Below are 21,157 nucleotides of genomic sequence, written 5' to 3'. Positions count from 1 at the left end.
ATAGAATAAAAATTTCCCACATGACAAACACTACTTTAAATTCTCTGGGTATCTCACCTCATTTAGCCATCCAAACAACTCCTCAAGGATACGTTGTTATCTGTACTACACAGATGATTGAACTGAAGCTTAGAGAGATTAGTAAATTTCCCAAGATGAGAGAGCTAATATGTAGTAAGTTTGGCATTTGATCCAAGGTCTATCTGACTCTAAAACCTACACTCTTAGTCACTTCAATATAAAGCCTTTTTAAAAACAGACTCCAATCCTAACACCGGTATACAATTCCTTTGATTTTACTTAAATACTTTCAGTAATGTTTTTCTTCTAGTCAAGTTTACTTCCATTAAGCTATTTCAATCAGTCCAGCTAGAAGAACTTAGAAGATGGGAGGAAATTTATTTTTCTGCTCCTACATAAGCATCACAGAATATCCACTCTGCCTCACCCACGTGTGAGTTATCCAAAGGCTATGATTGTGCTCCACATTAGTTTCTCTTTTATAAATAACTAGTGGCTTGGTGCATGAATTCATGCACATTGAAAGGAAATTATTTAGAAGAAATATTTTAATATTGCTATTCACCCTTTCTCTATAATAGAAGTGTCAAGCAAATTCATGATCGATAATGACAGATGGAAACACACACATGCGATTGGCGCCAGTGAGAGCTTTATATGTAGTACGCATGAGGAAGTAAACTTAGCCTTTTATAGCTATAGAATAAACTTGCCTCATTAGACGTGCTTTCTGATTTAGCTAAACTTTTTCCAGCCCAGTGAAGCACCCCAACTTCTCTTTCAGGTAATTGTCAGCAACCCAGCAGTAAATATCAACATGAAGCACATTATTATTGTAGATCATGCAGGGAGAACAAAGGGTAAAATATTTAACTACAACAGTGTTTGACTATATTCTGCACAGTGAGAAAACCTGAAGTCATTTTCAAGGTCCACCATTTCCTACTTCTTTTCAGTTGTGTCAAGTTTCTAAGCTTTCTAAATCTCTGTTTTTCTTGCTAATGAAAAGAAAATAGGATTCCACCGAGTCTCCTATCTACCTACTCCAGGACTTCTGTGAGGATCCAATGAGATGAGGTACGTGAAAAATGCTTCACAGACATTTGGTTACAGCGTGAAATGTTTCCACCTGGCTATAAAGCATGTTGTGTTCCTGGTCTGAAAAAACTGCAAAGAGGCTGGTCCCTTGGGAGAAGAAGCCAGGTGTTGCTATGTGATGTCATTACTGGGACGGTGGGTCACTTAGCATATTAGCCTTTTATATATACAGATTATGCTCACTTCCTCAGATGATCATTTTCATCTATGATGCTTATAATCCTTACCATTAAATCTGCAGCTTGCCATTATTCCTCTTAAAATGGAATCCAATGGACAACAGTGCAGTGATGGCAGGGGTAGGTGGGTGTTGAGTAGAGGTGGAAGAGGGCATAGAGGGGATAAATGGTGTTGGACAAAATAAAATAAAATTCAATTTAGAAAATGGAGTCCACCAATCTTAAACTAAATTGACCAACTCTTCCAACAAATCAGTAATAAAACCATAAATCAACAAGATCAACAATAATTTAATGGCCACTGGTTGTCCTTTCTGTCAGCCTACTTATGGACACTCATCATTACTCCCTTGTGATTATCAGTGAGGATAATCCCAAGAACACCTAGAGAAGTCTTATGCCTGACACACAGTTAATGCTTTAAATTCCAAATGCTCTTTAAAATTTCCCGTGCTCAGCTGAGAACCTGGATCATAGTAAATATGCATTAATTACATTAAATACATGAGCATACGTTTGGTAAAAGTAATTTTTGAAGAAACATTTTATTAGAAGAGTTGCATCTAATAGACTTTTATTTCCCCTAGTTTGGAAATATTTCCTGTATGTCTAGGTTAGAGCGATTACTTAGCATGAAAGGAGTATTCTCTTCATTAAAATGATATGATGCTGTTTTTCAATTAGCTCAGGTTATGACCCCAGGCACTATCCCCCTTCCTCCATTTCAACCATTCTATTTGTAGTAGTTTGTATGTGGTTTCTGCAAAGTTATCTCATAAAGGATTTTTGTTATTTTCCTAACCTTTTTTTCATAGTTCTAGAAAATTATCTTTCAAATCATACTTGATAAATACAGCAAAGGTGAGGGTTTACTCTTACCTAACACCTGTATTTATCCTGGGCATCTGGCCAGGTGAGCCTAGTCATGCCTGTGCAACTCTATTGTCTGGAAGTGAGTCTCACATGTTACATTGCCATACATCAGTGTTATGAGCAAGTTTCTGTGCTTCCCATGGTTTTCCAGGATTCACGATATTCCAGGAACTAGTGGAAGCAGCAACCCTCTCCAAATGATTTAACAGTCCGTTTTTTTATTTTAGTATCTTTGTGCGAACTTTTTGTGTGTGGCCCATGCCATTGTGTCAGCTCTGACTCCTGGTGACTCACAAATGAGTGATGTCAACATTGTCCTGTCCTCAACATTCCTGCACAGCTCCTGTAGACTCAGCCCATGTCTTCTTTTATAGAGTCAATGCATCTCAGATTTGGTTTTCCTCTTTTCCTGCTGACTTCTGTTTTTCCTAGCATTATTGCCTTTCCCAGAGAAGCCTGCCTTCTCAGGATGTGACTGAAGTAGGACAGCTTCAGTTTTTTGTTTTTTGTTTTGTCTCCAGTGATGTTTCCGTATAATTTGCTCAAGGACTCACCTGTTCCTCTTTCTGGTGGTCCAGGATATTCACAGAGCCTTCCTCCAGCACCATATTTCAAATCAGTCATTATTTTCCCTATTAGCTTCTTCACTGTCCAACTTTTGGATCTTTACATAGCAATAGGGAATATGAGGAGAGAACCTCAGAATTTTATAATTTAGAAAGTCCCCTTCAAAGACCTTCTTATGCAGAATGGTTTTAATTGCTGTCATGAGAAACCACATGTTTGGTACATCTATTAATCATGTTTTACAATCATGGCTCCCCAAGGACCCCTAGAGAAGTCTTATACTGGACACAGGTTTAATGCTTTAAATTCCAAATGATCTTTCAAGTTTCTCTTATATTTGGTTTCCTAAGACTATGCTTTTTCCTGGAAAAATTAGCTGTGTTTAAAGCTAACATATTGCTTTAAAATAATGTGTGAAATACTTACTTCATTTTAATACAGTCAAATCATCTGAATTTACATGATTGATAATTAATGTTGAAAGTGTAGGTCTCATAGGGAGATGCTAGAGTTGCTCTGGATGCCAAGGTCATGCAGCATTCCTCATGACATTCTTTGTTTAACCTCTACTGTAGATGTACTTGATCTGCATTAGTGCTATTATCACCAAGTGGTTATTGATCACAATGATACTTTAATATTCTGTAGTTACTCTTCTGTACAATACACTCACATGTCCTCTTATTTTAAGATTAACTCCTTCACTTACTTGAAGAGTGTATTATATTTCTAAATTTAAATGCCTCTTCCTTAGGCCTTTCTGTTTACACATGAGAGTTGGGGATTAAAGACTCTGCTGCCCAGTAATATCCATCCACATGAGGAGCAGTGCGCAGATTTCATAATGATGTTCTCTAATTGCTTGTTGTTCCACACACTAATCACCCTCGGCCTGAGGACATTTTTCATGAACTCCCTTGGTGTCCTATCTTTCCTTAGCTTCAGCTTCAGGTCATGGCCTCTTGCTTTTCAGTCCATTACCTCTTCAAATAATTTGTGGCTTATCACTTTCTTTGACCTTCAAAGTTTTTATTCCACTCAAATAAAATATTTTTATTTTATGTTGGTTTGATTAAGGTCATTTTCTTATTTCCTTTGTACAGTTCTTATCTGTAGGTAAAGGAATTAACTTTCATAATATTTTTTCACTTTTGTGACATATATATAATATATAATATATAATATATAATATATAATATATAATATATAATATATAATATATAATATATATATACATATATATAAAATATATTTTTATTTATTTCAGAGTGGAAGGGAGAGGTAGACAGAAACATCAATGATGAGAGAGAATCATTGATCGACTGCCTCCTGCACGCCCCCTACTGGGGATCGAGCCTGCAACCCAGGACCAGAATGGAACTTGGGACCCTTCAGTCCGCAGGCTGACCCTCATCCAATGAGCCAAACCAGGTGGGACTCATGATATATACTTAGTAGCCTATACAATGCCACGAAATGCAGGGATGTGAACAGAAATGAGATGTTGCAAATTAAATAAGCTAAGCAGTTTCTAGGTAAAAAGTTATGCACCTCCTATTTTTTTATTTTCAAGAGGTTCTAAGTTAGAATTGTGGCAAAGTCATACAATCTCTAGGAAGATAATTAGGTGGGGAAAAACTGACTAGCATGTTTTGTAGTGGTAAAAGTTTTAGTTTCATTGTTTTACTGATTACACAGTTTGATACCCACTTTGCTCATATAATCACAGATATATATATATATATATATATATATATATATATATATATATATATAAATTTTAAAATTTCTTTTCCTGTTATATCATGCCAAATGTCTCATAAACATTCTTGAACATATACCTCATATTTTATTGGTTCACAGTTGCATCAACCGTATTCTGATGTGTCACACATGTATGTATACTTGTATCTATTACATGTATGCACGTAAATATGTTATTCCCAGCTATAAATTTGATAGGTTTTTAAGTGGTTTTCAGTTCATACCATTCCTTACCAATACATTCTATAATATTTCAATACTGTCCAAACATATTTACAACTTTAGTATATAGTGATATTTAACTAATTCTAATTGGCATGTGCTTGAGAAGAAAAATATTTATAGCTTTACTCTAAGAAAACATGTTTATAAGCAAAAGAACATTTGCAGCGGGGAAACTTGTTTGCTGCTTTTGAGTATAGCAAACATGTTAAAATCCACCCCCATTAAAATGTGGGAAGAGGCAGTCTCCAAAATTTCACTTCACACATCATACTCAGGATATCATTACTTATTAAATATTGGTAACAAAATTGCATAAAGGGTCAGTTCTAAAAAGACAAATAAATCAAGCATTTTAGAATTGACATTTAAAAATTATTTCCAATGTTATCCAGTGAATTTAAAATATCTTTATAAAAAAATCTCTTGGGAATTTAAGATCTCTACAGACAAATGTCTGAATATAATACTTAGAAATTTTTAAAGCTGAAATCAAAATTTTTTTAATTAAAAATGTTTTTAAATGATTGGCATACGAATGGTTTGCATTTGAGGATGTCAATGTAAGGAGGGTGGTAAATTAGGGGAAGGTAGGGAGAAGGAAAAGCTACAATGCTTTACAAAAAGGTCTTGATAAAATTGAATGGGAAGGGACATAACAAATCTCATGGAAAAGCCTTAGAAGTTTAGGAAACTTCTCATCTGAATGCCAACATTCTTCTCAGTAAAATACTATAATTACACTCTGATTTCCCCTCCTCTATCTTATAATTACCCTCTTATAGTTTAGGTATTATTTTTTAGTCATGAATAGGTATCTCAGTTTTCCACTTAAGGAAAGAAAAATCAAAAGAAATTATAACTACTTTACATCTAAAAATAAAATATAAGTAAAAGAACTTATTTGATGTGCAATTAAATGTGTTATTAGTAAGAATCATAATACAGTTTAATTTTTAGCTGCCTACAACCAGTATCAAAGTTTGGCTCATTATAAAAGAACTGTTCTCTGAGTCAGAAAATAATAGGCACAGCATAAAAAATGAAAAGGTATCTACTTCTGGCGTTCATGTGAATATCCAAAATAACCTAAAATAAAATTAGTCCTTGTGTGAATCAAGAATTATATTTCAAAAGGACCCCTACAATTTAATAAGACTCTATAACTGAATTTTCTTTGTGAAGCTGAAGTAAAATAGAACGCCTCTCCATTAATCCCTGGTTTCAAAGAGGGCAAAGTGGAGGCAGAAGAAGGGCTAAGTCAAAATAATACTAAAATCTCCACTTAGGCTAATTGCCTTCCATATCCTTAATGCCTCCTAAAAATGCTTTTGCTACAGAATTATAAAGTTTATAAAATGTTTTGATTTAATAAAGAAATCCTGATCATTTTTACAGTAATGAAAGTTATTTAAGAGCAGAAGTTGCATGTTTTATCCCAATTAAACTTTAGCACAAATAGATTGCACTGAAAGTAGCTTAAAACACTTCCGGTAGAAGTGATACACTTCTCTTTCACCCACATGCCATGAGCAGGCCACATGACAAATCCTCCATGTGCAGGGAGACGTAGCATCTTTCCATGGGCAAGACAAACCAGAACATTATGTCTTATTCCTTCTTATGTATTCTTTCATTCAATTCTGCCACACCTAACTTAACTCCCATTGGCTTTCAGATGGTGTGAGCATAAGAGGTTATTTCTTAGAACATCTCAGCTTAAAAATGGCTTTATTCTATTCTGACATATAAATAGTGATTTGGGTATAAAATGAGAAAATGAAATATTTGTTCCTTCGAAGATGAATAAATTGCTCCCATGTCCTCATGCTTCCAATGGTGTGATTGCATAGTAGTGAAGTACCTAATTCACAATCATTTGTGATGGCCTGTATTTTGATGTAGAAGCTTTTAAGAGTTCTCTTTTTTCTCGGGTCTCTTACAATTTTAAAATAATGTATTTTCTCCTGGGTTTTTTTTCAATCCTTGTTTAGGGGATGGGCTTGACCAGTTCATTGGAGGACCCCGAATCCTCAGTTGCTGGCAGGTTTTTCTCTCAGGCTAGTCGTTTTCCATGGGGAGGATAGTCCAATATTGTGGCTGGAGATGCTGGAACCAAAGGAAGCAACAGGAATGAAGAGGCTCATCATTCAGTGTGCTGACTTTGAACTGAACTCTACATTGCAGAAATCTGTTTCAGTATTTTGTCTCTACCTGGTTCTTTGCTGTGATTCTTGTCCCTGAATTTTGATCTTCATGGCTCTCATTTCTCTACAAAACAATTCTGAAATCTTCAGGAGGGTCAAATAGCAATAGTTGTATGCTTTAGTGGAGTTTATTGTGTGGGGAGTTTGAGTGATTTTATATGTACTTCATATTTTTATCTATTTCTTATACATTCAACCAATCCTTCAAAGTCAGCCCCACCATATACCACCTTAGAGGTCTATGTCACCATTTCTGGATCATTCTGAGAACTGGTGACACACACCAGATTCCTGTCTCTGACTTGTTCTTCATACAATACTGCTCAATTTTTTCTAGTGGGCTAAATCAGTGACCCCTTCCTCTCTGTAAAAAATCAATAAAATATGTATTTAAAAAAAAATAGTCTCTGTCCACTAAACGTTAAAACAGAATTTTCAAAACTTATAAAAGTTTTATTGAAGACTATCCTTTAAATCTCTTTTCAGATATCCCTGCTCTCAGTAACCCTCATGTTAACCACAATTTACACATAAGATTTGACACATTACACTTTTTTAAGGAATATTTTTTTTTATTGGTTTCAGAGAGGCAGGAAGAAGGAGAAAGAGATAAAGACATCAATGATGTGAGAGAACCATTGATCGGCTGCCTCCTACATGCCCCCTACTGGAGATCAAGCCTGCAACCCAGGCATGTGCCCTGACCTGGAATCAAACTGTGACCTCCTGGTTCATAGGTCAGTGCCCAACCATTAAGCCATACCAACCAGGCACATCACACTTCCTGAAATATACTGTTCTTTCCTTGAATTAGCATGAACTTTTGTTGTATGGTACATAGAAAGATTTGATTCACGTACACAGAACATGTTAGATAGCAAATTAAACTTGGAAATAGAATTCCTAACACCCAAACTTTTATTTGTGTCAGTTATGTTGAATGTGGAGACAAGGAAATGTCCTCCTTTGCTTCTCTTTTTTTTTTATCTGATGACTGATCTTTGTTCTCTGTTTTATTTCATCTTTAACAGAATATTTCACCTTCAGCTCCTCTTGAAACCATGCCCTGTGAGTTTTCAGAAAAATATCCTCTTTCTTCAGTTTCACATCATTATTAGTAGGCTTTTAGTAACCAATTCTTATTCGTAAGAGTGAAAAAAAATAAAAAGATACATTGCAAATCATCTTCAGAAGATTCATCATTCCTTTTCCAATTTTCATTTTCTGCTCCAAGTACTCCCAAATATCTCCATCTCCTGACTTAGCCTCAGAATTTATTGTCTGTTTCCTCTAAGTGGTGTGATATAAATTATCTGCAATTGCCAGAACTGCAAGATGGAGGAAACATTTCATCCCACAGGAGGCTAAAACTCTGGCCACACTTTCATCAACATGGTCAAAGGTTTACTCATGAACAACTTGTTTCCAGTGTTTTCTGTGTCATGGGAATCCCAAATACCACTGCAGTGCTGGGGGCAAGATCTTCAGGTATAAAATAGTTTTGTACTCTGTAGATGCAATGGACCCCTTGGGCCATTCTGAAGCGCTCCAATTACATGGAAAAGGCTAATTCTATTATGACTCAAATGAGTCAGGGTGGAATATTTCATCATTTCCCAAACGAAGCGACCTCTGCAACTTCCAGGCTGTCGCTGTGAGTCATTCTTTGATTAGACACACAGAGGTGAGGCTCCACATCAGACAGTAACCCTAGAGCCTACTGAAATCTCCGTATCCAGGACCGGCTATGGGCTTTCTGTCCTGGGATACAATTTGTGAAATAAAAAATATTCCCTTAAGTAAGCTGCTGAACACTAACAATAGAGTACACCGAGCATTTATGTTTGACCCATGGGTCACAGTGAGTTCCAGCAGTGATGGCAGAATGAGAAATTATCATGAAATCCACAAAGGGTCCTCTTCAACACATTTTAATGGAATGGCATAAGTCAAATATTGTTTCTAAAGCTTCATTCCTGTATTCATTACAGCAAAACCAACCTAGACATGTAAGAAAGCCAATTCCCAAACTAAATACTAGTTGAAATTGGGCCTAAAGGGAACAAAACTGTATTCAGAGGAAAAAAAAAGGTGTTAATAAAAAATAGACTTTTTAGATTGATTTTTGACCATAATCTCACTCTGGGGGAAAAAAAAAATCATACAGATTTTGTATTTAAGTCCAAGGTAGTTGGATTCTTATTGACTATGGTCTGAAAAATGTCTGCAAAACAAAAATTCTTGATTAGATCCAATTAATGTAAGGAAAGTAAAATACAATTAAACCAAATTGATTTTTCCCTGTAACATACTACCCAGACTTTATTTCACTTAAAAACACTGACTACGGATAGTTCAAAGAATGTTTAAGCCCCATCTCTACTAATTTAGGGAGACTATTTGGTAAATAAAAGGACCGGCTGAAGGATCAGGCTAGGTCGATAAAGATTGACCTTCCTGGATAAACTCTATTTAAGGATTAAAGATCTATTTGCAGCTTCTGGAAGGACAGCAAATTGTTCAGAGGGAGGAATGGAGTCTGGTCTAAGTGGTTTGTTTTGTTAGGCAAACGCTTGATTAGGTTTCTCCAAATTATAATTAAAACAGATAGCAGTAAATGAGACGTACTGATAATGCCTCCCAGGCAGCAAGCTTTTCTAATAGCGGTTATTAAGTATGCTCTCAATAATAAAATGGCCCTCCAGAAACTCATCTCAGTTTCAAGTATTATTAAAAACAGATCTACATAGATTTTAAACACCTATTTTACCACATAATATTGATTTAAAACATGTTGATTTTAAAAAATCTTAATTTCTGTTAACATTTTCAGTGAACTCAGGAGTTAGTATTCAAAGCTTCATTATTTTGCAATAAAAATGACATTGCATTAGCTTTTGGTTAAGCTCTCTCCATGTAGTAGACAATGTGCTATAATACCCTTCCATTTAAGTCTTAGAAGCATCAATACAAGATGCAAATAACATCTTCCAGAAAGATTTTTGTCAGTGTAATCATCTCAAGGTTAGAATCCCTCCTTATCAAATTCATATATCATGTCAGTAAAAAGCTTATGTCATGTATTTCCTGGACTTTTAAAAAAAATTTTGATTTTTTAAAAAAATATTTTTTTAGAGAGAGAGAGGAAGGGAGAGGGGGGAAGAGAAATATCAATGTAAGAGTAAACATCAATCAGCTGCCTCTTGCATGTCCCCTACAGGAAATCAAGCCTGAAACACAGGCATGTGCCCTGACCAGGGATGGAACCAGCAACCTTTCAGTGCAAGGAACGATACCCAACCAACTGAGCCACATCGGCCAGGATTGGACTTTTATTTTGATTAGGTAAAGTGTAGAGTATATAAAATAAAGTATAAGTTAATTCTTGATTATGTTACTTAGTAAAAGATCAGGTCTAACAGAAAGGGAAAAAAATCAGTTTTTAATTAAATAATTTTCTGAATCTTCCTCTCTACTTTCATTCTTGTGAACTCTGATCTCAAACTCAGAATACAGTTAATTAAATATCATATATATTTAAATTCACATAATAAAATTTATCATAAAGTCTTATATCTAAAATTTTCAAACATCAAAATTTCTTATTTAAATAGTGTAATGATTTCCCAAATAGAGTTAATTTGATATTGCCTACCAGTATATTTTACTTCAGAAAATCTCTTAGTATATATTCACATGCACTTTTACGTAAATATATTTTTATAGGAGGATGATACGTACAAAATAATTTGAAATCAAGGCTTTACTAGTAATTTTGAAAATTATTTAGAAATCAGAAAAAATAATTGCCCAAATAGTAACCATTTTTCTCCAGGTAAAGACAGCATGTTGTATATTGTTCAATAAAGTTATACAGAAATGGTATTTCTAAATATATGGAAATATGTGTATAACAACCATCAGAAGATTAATATGTATTTACTGAATGATAGTAAGTATGGCATAATTCAATTTGATTCATAACATAATATAATTTAATTCTGAAATCAATTATGTAATTTTTTGTTAGGTACTGTTATTTCAATGTCATTAGTAATTTCTTTAAATAATTATATTTTTAAAAGCTCTTTAAGTTTTAATGTTGCATATATTCCTTAGCTTATTAATATACTTGTTTTTTTTCCTATTTTAGTTTTGGTTTTCATATAATTTTTAAAAGTCAATAAAAATTAAGTAAGTACCTACACATTGTTGCTTTTTTATAACTACACTTTCTGAAAATCAAATTACTTATAAGAAAAGCATGTCAACTGTTGTTACTTTATGTTAACTAGAAATTATAATAACTACTGTTATTAGTCCTACTTATCAGAATAATTTCATAGGGTGACATCATGTTCAACTCATATCTATTTGAAATAGCAAATACATAGGTAACTAAAGGAAAAACAACAGAATGAAATTATATGATTGATGTGGAATTTTGAAAAAATGTTTTCAACACGATTATACTCCAGAATATCTATTGATACTGTCTATCTTTCTTTAATCTAAAGGCTAAAGATGATGATGACTTGGCTTTGTAGCCTACATGTGTGAATAAAAACATAGAGAATATATTGTTTAAAAGTTGGTGACATTTTTACTGAGCAACTTGCATTCTGTCTTTTTTTAAAAACTACATTTATTAGCAGAAAAAAGGCTTTAATGTAAAGCTAAACATTTTTACTGAAAGTGTGTCCATTCCATAATTAAGCTTAACAGAGAGACAGTAGTATAGTATAGTATAGTATAGTATAGTATAGTATAGTATAGTATAGTCTGTATAGTCTTAGGCAGATATCCAGACAAATTGTTGGTAAATTTCTCTTCTATATCTACAATTCTCTTGACACAAGAATGTGAAATAAAAATCTGAGACTCTAAGGCAATGTGAGCTGTGAACAGCACTCAGAGAAGGACAAGTCCAGGGGAAAAAAAGAGGGCTGTTGAGAAGCTGTGAAAAGAGAGATGAGCCTCAAATCTAAGAAACCAAATGATAACTTCATGAAAAGAGTGTGGGGGAACCTCCTTGTTAGCAAATACTAAAAAAAAAAAAAATCATTATGAATGCTTAAATAAATATGGTCAGTATTCAGCAAAGAATGAAAGTCTCATCACCTCATATGTAAATTGAATAGTAGAAACTCAGTAAATATTGAAAGCTTTTCCTCGTGTTACTTATGAATCACTGAGAGGCTTTTCTCTTCCTGGCAGTTTCATCAAAATGATAATCTCTTTCTGGAATTCTTCAAACTGTCATTTCTTATTAAGATTATAAGATTACGGTTGCCTGGCCAGTGTGCTCAGTGGTTGAGCATGCTCCCATGCACCAGGAGGTTGCGGGTTGGATCCCCTGTAGGGAGGCATGCAGGAGACAGATGATTGATGTTCCTATCTCGCCCTCTCCCATCCTCTCTCTGATATCAATAAAAAACATATTTTTTAAAAAATATGTTACTGCCTTAACCAGTTTGGCTCAGTGGATAGAGCGTCGGCCTGCGGACTAAAAGGTCCCAAGTTCGATTCTGGTCAAGGGCATGTACCTTGGTTGTGGGCACATCCCCAGTAGGGGGTATGCAGGAGGCAGCTGGTTGATGTTTCTCTCTCATCAATGTTTCTAACTCTCTATCCCTCTCCCTTCCTCTCTGTAAAAATCAATAAAATATAAAATATATATATATATATGTTACTAGTAATATCTAGGTGTCTAGGTTGTAAAAACCTAACATAAATATTTACCACTTAAGGTCAAAATACAAACATAAAGGTATTTTATTTTTTAAAAGAGAAAATATGTGTAATTAAATAAGTCTGTCTTCCAATATAAACTGCCAATTAGTAACAGAAAAGTAATCGTATAATCCTCCTCTTTACGATATAATTAACATTTTTCTAAAGTGAGTCTTGCATGGATTTTTCTCCTTGGAACTTATGACTTTTGCAATTCAACAGATGATACATTAAGTTTGAATATACTTTTTTCCCTACAGAATCCTCAAATTTTTCTCTGAAAATGGTTTTATGAAGAGAGATGTCAACAGTGCTAAATTGAAAGCCATTTCATTTGTTTTAATTTATACAAAACTGAATCATATTTTTGGCTCCCACTAAGTGGAAGGTCATTAGAGTGTAATTGTCCCATTAGTGACAGTCTGAAGATGTAGGCATAAAGCCATCAAGGATAAATTCATTTCACTGATCCTGCGGGGTTTGTCTTAATGTCTCTTCTTCTGTTAGCTTTCCATAAATGTTGGACATTGTAGACAAAGATGAATTTATCTTCATTGAATGAAAAGCAGTGAAGACTGGTCATATTCACAGTAAATTTAATTTTTTTTCAGTTGGTTCCCAAGTGAATCATTAACAGGTTAGCAGTTTCATACTGATCGTCGGAAGGTGATGTTCTTGCTTTGTTTTTGTTTTTTCCCCCCATCTCTTTCCAAAGTCATTTCTGTCTATGTTAATAATTTAAGAAAAGGAATTAGAGGACACTTGATAAAATGCTTTTTGCTGAACTCCCTGAATAGTACTTTGGTTTTCTACTTGATTCTCACAAGGAAAAGAGTAAATAATGTGGAGGGATGGGAGCTTTATAGCTGTGGGGTCACTGGAACAAGTGTGATCTGGGAAAGAGCCTGATATGCACCGTGCCGGATATGCTCAGCTTCCTGCTAAAAAAGTGGTTGTTTATACATATGGGATACTTATACATATGGGCTATTTATACATATGGGTTTCTTATACATATGGGTTATTTATATATATGCATTATTTATACATATGGGTTAGTTATACATAGGTGGGGGGGGTTTGTTTTTTGTTTTTTAAGAGAGAAATTTATTGCATCACAGTCCTATATCAAGGTATCAGAAGGGCCACCACCCTCTGAGACTTTGGGTAGAATTCTTTCTTCCTTGCATCTTCCTTCTCCTCTCTTGTGAATCTATTGTAGGTTTTTTGCTGTGTGGCTACTGGAGCTTATATAAAACTTCATCTAGATATAAAAGTCCATTTTACACTGACTACAACTTTGATTTTATACAATAACTTCCCTTTAATTCCCTCCCCTTTATGTTTTTTTTTTTTTCTGGAAATACACAGACATTTTTAATGGAAGCAAAATGGGGCAACAGCGTCACAGCTGACAGGGATGGAGCTCAGGCTAGGCAGGGCGGGTACTGTGGCCGGGTCATGGAAGCCACAGCAGCCAGGAGGAGGCAAGCAAGGGTGGGGGCGGGGTGGGGGGGGACCTGGCCTTGGGGGGCCTGGAAGGAGCCCAGGCTGCCAGCTTCATCCCTGGGGAGGAGCAGAGGCTCTGCCCCAGGTGGTTCGATGAAAACCTTAAGGGTGGGCACTGGCGGTCCCAGAGACTCCTCAGCTTAATTACTTAATCACACCCAGCGAGTAATCAATCAACCCACCAATCAACCCACCAGTATATAACCATAGCCAGCCGAGTGAGCCTGCGGGCCGAGTGAGCCTGCAGGCCGGGTGGGAGCTGGAGGTGGGCCGGGTGGGAGCCGGAGGTGGGCCGGGTGGGAGCTGGAGGTGGGCCATTTTTCTGCTCTGCATAGGTGGGTTTTGTTTTTCTTTTTTTAAAATTTATCTTTATTGTGGAAAGTATTTCAAATATTCCCCTTTTCCCCCCAATGACCCTCTTTACTCCATTCCTACTCCACCCCCAGGTCTTCACCACACTATTGTCTGCATCCATGGGTTATGCATTTTGTTTTTCAATCATGGGAGCAGTAGGCTTGGGCCGCAGTGGACTATGATAAACAAAGGGCCGTTGTCATTAGCCTAAATAAAGTGATATAGAACTCTTACCAAAGAGAGGCCCTATTTTTGTTGTTGTTGTTAATCCTCACCTGAGAGTATTTTTTCCATTGCTTTTCAGAGAGAGAGAGAGACAGACAGACAGACAGACAGACATTGGTGTAAGAGAAACACATTGATTGGTTGCCTCCCACACGTGCCCCCACCAGGGGTGGGGAGTGAACCCGAAACTGGGAATCAAACTGGGAATCAAACATGAGACCCTTCAGTGTGCAGGCCACCATCTAACCTCTGAGCAATACCAGCCAAGGCAACATGCCCTATTTTGATTGTGACTACTTAGATCAATTTGATGTTCTGTAGGAAGCTTGGACAAAAAGCACACAAAGGCATATATAATAGGCATAGAGAAAAACCATGGGAGCGGAGGTTCTAGAAGCTGGGCGCACAAAATGTGCTGAGGTGGGGAAAGCTCAGTCAGGAGAAACCCTGGAAGTGTTTTCAGATAGACAGGGAAGAGAAACTGAAAATAGCCACATCACAGGAGTGGTCCAGTGTCTAATGCAGGGCTGCTACTCAGCGGACACCCACTGGCAGGGCTGTGTTGCCATTTAAATACTGCAATGAGCTGGGTGGTAAATAGCAGCTTCTCTGAGGCACCTGTGCATCTATCTCTCGCCACCAGCCGCCCTGGCTACTCTCCTATTTATCCAGGAACCAAAGTGTTACATCCTGGAGCTTTTAGCCTGATTGATTACAGCTTGTGTCTTACTGGTGGTTAAATATTTCAATTTCATCCCTGCAGAATGAAGTGCTATGAAAGTCTGCCCCTGAGAACAAAGCAGAGTCCTGCTGTCATATTTGCAAAGACCTTGGAGGTCTCGGCTTGATTACAAGGCTGTTTCAAGTGCTAGTTCGTTTCTCTGGTACCTTATCACAATGAATTCCTGTGTGTTAGGGAATTTCTGTCTTTGCAATCAGGTCATGTGAGCCTGACCATAATATAGGTCACCCAGAACATAAAGTTGATATCAAAATCAAGAAAATTTGTTTAAATAAGGAAGCTCAAGGAACATGGCATTATTGTTCTTATGCTCCGAGCTCCACTCAGAGTAGGTGTCAAAAAGGTCAGTCAACTTTCCCAAAGTCCTGAGATCTATATGCACCATGTACTTAGTATATTACTTCTAGTTTCACGTAGTTTGATTAATAATGACATTCCACAGCACAAGCTTCATAAATAGATAATCATAAGAGATATTAAAGTATTTTCATTTTTCTAAGTTATATCAGTCATAGTATACTTAATGAGAATTACTCCAAATCAATATTCCATACATGTATGTTTGATGAGTATATATAAATATATCACCCAAATGTATGCGTTTGCTCTATGTCATATGCCATATGATAGAGACTGTTAGATTATGGACATTCTAATTCTTTCCTTTTCCTGGACACACAGCTAGGCTATCCTTTCGTGTTTCCCTTGAGGTTTGCAGTGGCCCTGTGACTGAGTGCTTGCCTGTCATTGACATATGAGCAGAAGTGTTACATGCCATATTCAGGAATGGTCGATAGAAACTTCCTCTGGGCTCCTTTGCCTTTCTGGTTGGCTGAATTGAAAACAACTTCCAGAGTAAACTTGGAAGCCCTGAGTGGAAGATGAATTACATGGCCTGTTGTTGTGTTGACTTCACAGTGCTGCCGCAGGCGGAAAAGTAAACTTCTATTATATTTTAGATGTTATGTCATTTTGGAACTACTTGCTCTAGCAGCTACATACTAACTTGTTCATGGTATTAAGTAGTAAACCTTAGAAGAGAAGTTTGTGAATAAAAACACAGCTATTTGAGAAAGTGTTTCAATGGTAAAGGCTGGGTAAAGATTTAGAACTGATTATACATAAAACAGTAAATTCAGTATGTTTTTTATTTTATATATAAAGAGAGTAACATTTAAAACTAAAAAAAAAGTTTCTGGGGCAAGTATTATTACAGGCTAGAGCAGAAGCTCCATGAGGGCAAATATTCCATAATCTTTTTGTTCAATGATGTATATATGCCTCACACCCTGAAAAATTCTTGACATATAGTCATATAAACGAACAAGCAAGAATCAGAGTTTACTAAGTTGATCTATAAATTTCCTGAAATTTCTTTCTAAAATCAAGCCCTTAACTTTATGTTATGATTTACTAATACAGAGCTGGGCTAAAGTAGGTTTACAGTTGCTCATATGAAAAATAATACAATAATTAATAAATAATAATACAAGAATAAACTGTGTTTCACATAGTCACAACTGTAAAGCTACTTTTGCCCAGCCATATGGCAACCATCAAATTGAGTAGTTTGAAGACAGTATTTAAAAAGAACTTTTTATGTCAGGTGTGAGCCTGGTGACCAAGTACAAGAAACACCTGCAGGTAGTTGCAATATCAGGTGAGTAAACAGATGTGAGGGCTGAGGGAAGGAGTCACTTACTAGAACTAAGAAGAGTAGTAGAGAAAGATATCTGGCAAAAGTGACGGCAACCCAACAGAAATGAACCAAAGAAATCATTTTGTGTACCCCAACCACACTCTCCTCCTTCCCTCCAGTTCCTGCTTGTGCTGACCATTGGCTGAACCCAAATAGAAGACAGAAGGCAAAGGAGCCCATGGACACAGTCTGTATTCATTAGGCTCCTGGACAAGGACCACAGTACAGAAGACTGGAGAATGAAGATAGAGGAACAAACATATTATTGAACCAACTCTCACTAATAAATGTCTTTGCTTAAATTTGTGGTCACTACATCAAAAAAATAATAAAACAGTCAATAGTAGTTGATTAGAGTTTGATCTGAACATAAATACTCCACTTTACTCTTTAGTTTTATTTCTACATATGATTATGCCAAAGTATTTTTATACTTTGAATAAAAAGAGATGCAATTCATAAACACTGTATGGCTGAAATTAATAATCATGCAATGTTATAGCTAGAACTATTTTAGAGACCATCTTACTCATCATTTCCCAGACTAGTATTCTCATCTGCTAGACAATAAACAGATGTAAGGAAGGGACAATCTGACGTGTGGTTTTAAGTTGATTAATCACTGCTGCCTGGAAGTGCAATTCAAGTTCTGAAACAATTGAGATGCAGGATGTAGGAATTGCAATGGCAGAATAGAAAGTAGCTTCTATTAATGAGAAAGTCACTAAAAAACACAAATTAAAAGTGGCCACAATTTGCTTTCCTAGTTCCTCTCCTAGGATTAGCACCTACACAAACCTGGTCTCGGGAGAGATTGGGTCTGAAAATAGATTGCATACCCAGAATCTCTCCTTTAAATATCCTGAGACCCAAAGGTGTAGCTAGGGGAAAAGAGCATCTCACATTTTCTTAAGAGGGAAGAACTGAGTCTGAACACTGAGAATGAGGAAGTGGAGGAAAACACTCCCACTCGAGGTTGCAGATTTGAAGATGTGAATGAATAAGAAAGTTTCAAGCCACTCATGTTCACACTTAGTACTTTCTCCAAAATTCCTCCTTTCCTGTTTCTAGACTTCTTCCTCTTTGTTAGATCTCCCCAATCAACATGGAGAACATACTCTTGATTCTTGCATTTCAAAAATAAACATATTCCCTCTGGATTTCATCGCTCTCAAAGCTTTGAATAGCCAAGTTTTACAAAGTAATTTGCTCTACATATTGGCTTTTTCCTCCTAATCACTTGTAACTCCACTTATCAATTTGTGGGAGTGTAGCCTCCACTATTCCATGCATCAAGCTATTCTTGCTCAGATCACATGAAAGTTCCCATTGTCAGTGGCACTTTTCAGATCTCTTTTGTCAGTCTTTTTTTTTTTTTTTTTTGTACTGATTTCAGAGAGAGGAAGGGAGAGGGAGAAAGAGAGATAAAAATGTCAATGATGAGAGAGAATCATTGATCAGCTGTCTCCTGCATCCCCCCTACTGGGGATTGAGCCCAAAACTCTGGCATGTGCCCTGACTGGGAATCCAACCATGACCACCATGTTCATGGGTTGAGGCTCAACCACTGAACCATACCAGCTGGACAGATCTCTTTTCTTTTTATTTTAACTTCTCTGATATATCAACAAAGATAATCACAGCCTCCTGGAAAAATTAATTTTCACCTCCTACATCTCAGTTATTTTTGGTGTCTCCTCCTCTAGAGGACATTTCATCATTTGTGCTACTGAAGTTTGATCTTAGGTCTTTCATTTTCTTTAAAACTTAAACTACTCTCCAACCACAGATCATCTCATTCTATCACTGTGGCTTCAGATATGATATTTTGTATCTCTATAGTTGCATACTCAAGTATTTATTTGACATGTCCACTTTAAATATCTAAATGAATTTATTAAAAATATACTCATGATTTCTCCATAATCAAAACTACTAATTTCTAGGTTTCCCATCTCACATTTCCTCACTTATTCATTCAGTTAGTTACTTGTGCCAGCAATCTGGGGTAAGAATTGACAACTTATTCTTTCCAACTCCCAAAGCTGATGAGTCATAATATTTTACTGGAAATAACTTAAAAAAAAGATTATATGTATATTACTAACTTCTAATTACTTACTCTACAAATACAAGGAAAAGGGGAATTAAAGTGATAGGTGTGATTTAATTTATTTCCTAGAAGGGCTCTAAGATAAGGAGATACATAAGCAGTGTTATTAGTGGTGAGGGAAAGTCATGACATTAGACATGTTTTTGTTTTATTCTACGGGCAAGAGAAGAGAATGAGGCAAAGATCCCAAGAAGTTTTGAATTTCAGATACAGTGGAAGCCAAAAGATTGAAACAGAATGAGGAAGGGGGTAAGGGTAAGAGGGTGGAAAGAATATAGAAAATATATCACATTAGAAAGTTCTTATCATGAAAGAATCATATACATATAAGTGTACATTTATAGATGCTTATTCTTATTTCATTTTTAAAATATATATATTTAATTTTATAATGATGTTGGATTAACAGAAAATTTGTCAAGATAATACAGATTTCCTTTATTCTTCCACCCATTCTCCCCTATCTTTAACACCTTATATTAGTATAGAACATTTGTTACAATTAAATAAATCAACAGAGATACATCATTATAACTGAAGTCCAGACTCCATTCAGATTTGCTTAGATTCTATTTAATGACCTTTCTTGTTCCAGGACCCCATCTAGGATCCCACATTACATTAAGTAGTCATGTCACCTTAGGATACTCTTGGCGTTAACAATTTCTTAGGCATTCTTTGTTTTTTATGATCTTGAGAGTCTTGAGTGCTATTCAGATATATTTTAGAATATGCCTCAATTAGGATTTCCCACCTCATGGTTATATGGGTTTATGGGCTTTTAGGAGAAAGACCATGGAAGTAAAACCACTTATATTTCATTTTCATATAGTAACACATTAACTAGGTATTCTGGCACCATGTTGGATGGGAGAGGTCAGAGAAGAGATTCTTATCCTATTCCTGATCTTAGGGGGATTACATTCAGTTTCTCATTATCTTCATTAAGTTGAGAAAATTTCCCTCTATCCCTAGTGTGCCGAGAGGTTTTGTACTTTTTCTCATTCTAGATGCCGGATTTTGTCACATGTTTTTTTCTGTGTCGATTGATTTTTATTCTAGTTTGTTGATGTGTTGGATGCATTGATTGATGAACCTGCCTTACACACTTGGAAGAGGCTCCAATCTCTCACAGACACTGGAGGTAGGGGCACTATCTCCCTTGATGTTTACCTTTCAAGGGGATGGCCTCAGGCTCTTGAGAAAGACAGTCCTGGATTGTAAACCTGGCAAGAGGCTATTTTGAAAAAGATTTATGAACATCTCAAAAGAGTAGAGAAAGAGTTTCTAGTTACAAGTTTACCAAAATAATGCTCTAAAAGAGGAGGGGTGTATATTCCTTTTGTTATGCCCAGATTTCAGGATCCCCAAGAAACCACATCAGGGAGCCAGCCAGTCCGATGCAAAAGCATAAGAGTCTTTATTCGAGCTAGCTCGGCTCCCCCACCTTGCCGACGCAGTGACAGGAAGCAGAGAGAGATAACTCTGTGTGGAGATGGGTTATATAGGGGGAGTTGGAGGAAGGGGAGGAGAAAGGACTGTGCTCTGCCGATTGGCCAGGCACAAGTCTGTGTCTTGTTCCTGGGTGTGGCTAGCAGAGGCTTAGACTTCCGGGAAGAAGCTCCTTGCCAAGCACGTGGCCAAGGTAAGATGGAGCACTTACCCTGGGGCAAGGTGGAGGGCGTAGCCCTTACCCTGGGGCAAGGTGGAGGGCCTAGCCCTCGCCCTTTCACCTTTTTTAAAATTTATCTTTATTGCTGAAAGCATTGCAGATGTCCCTTTATCCTCCCATTGATCCCCTCCACCTCATTCCCAGCCCCCGGCCCAGTATCTTCCATTATATGTAAAATG

The sequence above is a fragment of the Myotis lucifugus genome, unplaced genomic scaffold (assembly GCF_000147115.1).
Source record: "Myotis lucifugus unplaced genomic scaffold, Myoluc2.0 scaffold_36, whole genome shotgun sequence".
In the NCBI taxonomy this organism is placed as follows: Eukaryota; Metazoa; Chordata; class Mammalia; order Chiroptera; family Vespertilionidae; genus Myotis; species Myotis lucifugus.
The sequence above is the reverse complement of the archived record's forward strand: the minus strand, read 5'-3'. Positions refer to the sequence as shown.